This window comes from Vulpes vulpes, chromosome 1 (assembly GCF_048418805.1).
Source record: "Vulpes vulpes isolate BD-2025 chromosome 1, VulVul3, whole genome shotgun sequence".
NCBI classification, from domain to species: Eukaryota; Metazoa; Chordata; class Mammalia; order Carnivora; family Canidae; genus Vulpes; species Vulpes vulpes.
In genome coordinates, this window is record NC_132780.1 from 110,552,418 (window position 1) to 110,556,370 (window position 3,953).

The 3,953-nt window shown below is 42.8% G+C and overlaps 1 long non-coding RNA gene across 2 annotated transcripts; it reads left to right on the forward strand.

The window, feature by feature from the left end:
• Positions 1-224: 224 nt before the first annotated feature.
• LOC140594066 (uncharacterized) lies at positions 225-3,032 on the forward strand. Of its 2 annotated transcripts, XR_011994590.1 has the most exons (3): positions 225-286; positions 1,479-1,527; positions 1,650-3,032. It is a non-coding gene; the product is annotated as an uncharacterized lncRNA (long non-coding RNA). The 2 variants fall into 2 exon arrangements; XR_011994588.1 differs by lacking the exon at positions 225-286 and having other exon boundaries at positions 1,425-1,527.
• The last annotated feature ends 921 nt before the right edge of the window (positions 3,033-3,953 follow it).

The following is a 3,953-nucleotide window of genomic DNA, read 5'->3' on the forward strand; positions in this document are numbered from 1 at the left end:
TGTATGTGTAGTAAAAGTCAATATACACATTTATATAATTTCTTTCTTCAAAATCTTATACTTAATTTGATATTTCTAAAAATTGCACATGTAACTCATGTGTATAACATGCTAAAGTACTTTAACTGTGATCTTAAAACTGAATAAAAATATTTAATAAAAATTTGAAATATTTTAAAGAAATTATTCAAATATATTTCTTTCGCTCACACTCCTGGCCATACAGGAAGTGCCTTCAGTCGACCCCATGTACGAAAACCGGCAGGGAAGATACTTGAACAAAAAGGTATTTCAGCTGTTTCAGAATGTCACATGATGGTCTCCCCCAAACTGTTTGTCTGACAGTCGCCTCCTGGCAAAAGTGTGATCTGAACGTGCCGACTCCCCAAACTATAATCAAACTGTGGCAGTGATATCACTGAAGCCTGTAACCTAAAATATAAATTCAGACCTCAGTGTTGCTGAATACAATGTCCTGAACCTTAGAACCTTGGATAGGTTGTTTTTTTTTTTTTTTTTAATCCTTCAGAAAAGCGCACACACATCTAAATAGAGTAGTCATATCCCGGGCTTTCCGTTCAGACAGATTGGGCTTCGAAGTCTGGTTCCACCCATTTATCATTGGGTTTTTCAACCTCCCTGAACTCTACTTCACTTACTAGATGATGGTGGTGATAATACCTCCTCACACTTCTGCTAGGATGAAAAGGAAATGCATATGAAAATGTTGGCATAGGGCCTGTCTGGGAAACGCTCATTAAGTGAGGCACTGTTGATTTTCTCATTTTTATTCCTACTCAAAGGTTGATATATTTAGGTATAGTCAAAAGAGACCCTAAGTATGGCCAGGTTCCTCTTTCGAATAAACCCGTAAGGGCCTGATGCATTAGGAGTAAGCTCTATCAGGAGATAGGATGGTGTAGAAAATTCAGAATATGTTAAATTCACATCCGGTAACTCCACGCTTACCTATGTAGCGCTGTAGAATTTTTCCATAAAATTAGCCTGCCTGATGAATTACATGGTCTAGTACTCCAGCACACTTTTTTTTTTTTCTAAGATTTTATTTATTCATGAGAGACCTAGGCAGAGGGAGAAGCAGGCTCCCCACAGGGAACCCGATGCGGGACTCGATCCCAGGACCCTGGGATCACGCCCTGAGCCGAAGGCAGACGCTCAACCTCTGAGCCACCCAGGCGCCCCTCCAGCACACGTTTTTGAATTACTGAGAATAAAACGTGGAGATGGGAGCTCCACACCAAGGGATTTAAGTTATACTGGAACAAAAGATGACAGATTATACAGATGTGTGGTTTTATGGCTCTCCGTGTATTCGACAGTTACATCTGTCCTTTGGGTAGAACAGAAAGTCTCTTGCAAGGCAAAATGAAGTGGTTATCAACAAGTGAGCCAAAACGGATAGCGCTGCCTCCATTCCATACTGCAAGAACATAACATTGTTAATTGTAATTTTTCAGAAAACTTTCAACCTTTTGGAAGTATGGAAACTCTCAAATATGTGCAAAGGTAAGAGGCCAGCGTATTGGGGCCCCCCCCCAGACCCATCTCCCAGCTCCAACAAATAGCAACATTTTCTCGGTTCCAGTTTCATTTGTATCTCACCCATTTTCCTTCATCTCGTCTCCCAGCCCTAGCTCTGCATATCCCAGAAGTGTGACTTCGTGTATAAATACTTCGGATACAGCCTTTAAAAACAAATATTTTGGTATGCACAATTTTCTTTTTTTAATGTATCGCCTCTTCACGATTCCAAAAATACGTTTGTTTCCTGCCCGAAGCCAAAGGAGTCCGTGAGCCACAGGAAGAGTCGTGCTGGAGTGAAGATCATCTGCAGTTAGGCTACGCTGTCCACGTCGGATAGCTCTATTTTCCTTTCTCGATCCACAGTTTTCTAGAGATCATCAGAGAGACTCTTTTCTTGGCACGTCTTTATTTTTGGTCTTGCGCTCTACGATCTTTTCTTCCAGACTAAAAAAGGTGCAAGGGCTAAAACTTGTATAGTTGTATAGTTTTTTTAACTTCCATGAACTTGTACATCCTCTGCACTCTTCCCTCCAGTGACGTATGCCCTGCTCTCGCAGACTCGCAGGAGGGATACCTTGTTGTAGAGGAGCAGCAGAGGCCAAATTTTAGATGAGCTCTGGAAGGCAGGTGGCCAGATCTGAAATCCTAGGTCAACAGGCCAGAAATTAAAGCATAAAATGAAATCCCTCCTGGAAGAGAGAAAATGATCATTCCTACTTTAAGGCTCACCCCACTTGGAGGTCCCTCGCCCTAGGGAATTTCACAAAAGGGCATTTTGTCTCCAGGTTGAGTGTTGCAGAGTCAGAAAAGAAAAACGTGAGGATTGGAAGATTCTTGAGAAGGATGGAGGGTGAAAGGGGAAGAGGGCAAGTTCATGGAAATAGGTCTTTCAAGTTCCATGTCTCAAAGTCAAAACGGTTTTAAGGCCAGCATGAAAAGATCTCCAAGAAACGTGCTGCGGTAGAAGGATTGTGTTTCCTGGTCTTTTCTACTATTTGGCATCGTGTGTGTGGTGCTTGGGAAAGGCACCTTGAATAGATTCTATAATTCATGCTTCCAGAAACGAGCATGGAAGTATTAAAAATATATATACATAAATAGTCGAAATGTACTCAGTAGATGCAAAAAATAAGGTAATTTGCCATCTAATTTGAAGCATATGTTAGAAATACACTTAATAGCAAAGCAATATTGGTACAATTTAAAAACCTTCCCTCCAAGATCTATATAATCCTTGAGATAAATCCTGGAGAAATTCAGATGACGTTTTATAATTTTAAATCTTCCCTTCTCCCATCTTGTATCTCAGATTAGGTGTTCATAACTGTTTTAGAAATAAAAGAGCAATATTCTGCACAAGTCCTCGAAAATCTAAGCCCTTTTCATAAGTGGAATATGAGGGATTTAACACACTGACGCATTAAAACTGTTACCGTACATCAACCCAAATCAGAGGTGTATTGTTAGAATAAAATTGCTTAAAAACAGCCTATGAAAATTATTTCACCTCTTTTGCTGGGGCTCCGGAAGAGTTTTTTGTTATCCACACCTCCTGTTCATTAAATTATGTCCTGCCCCTGTAACAATCTAATCACTCAGCGGAGCCGTGGCGGACGGCTGCTCTCGGGGACGTGCTAGGTACCAACAGGACAGTCCTCCGCCCTGTAGAGTCCAGTCCAGTGGGGTGGCGGCAGCCTGGTGGGCGTTACAGATAGCATCGTTCTTCACTTGAAATGCACCACAGATGAGGTTGGGCATGAAAATCAAGGGCTGTCAGGAAGAAGCCACATATAAATTCATGGGAGACTTGATAATCTGCATTTTTCGAAGACTTTAAAAATGGGAATGTGTTACTGTCTTACTTAAAAAATTTTTTTTTCAAAGCCCTTTCTCCTAGAAGAGATCTTGGCACAAAAATCACTGCTAAGACAAGGCCACAGATCTCTGAGAATGACAAAAATGAGCCACAGTGTTTGGGGAAGGGACGCCTGGGTGGCTCAGTGGTTGAGCATCTGCCTTCGGCTCAGGGCGTGATCCCGGGGTCCTGGGATCGAGTCCTGCATCAGGCTCCTCACGGGGAGCCTGCTTCTCCCTCTGCCTAGGTCTCTGCGTCTGTCTCTCTGTGTCTCATGACTAAATAAATAAAACCTTTAAAAAAAAAAAGTCTTTGGAGAAGATCCACGAGGAAGTGCATTTCCTTGAGGTGTGTCCTGAGACCTGGGACACCCAGCTGGGTTGACCCCACGGCCATGGGGCAGGTGGATACCTGAGCCTGGGCGCAGCTGGGAATGTGGGAAGTGTAAGGTCAAGCAACCCGGCTTCCGAGTCTGGCCTTGAGCTAGAGGTCGATCTGATGGGCGGCGAGAGTGACCCTCTGACCTCCTCCTTCCCCTCTCTGCCTCTATTCT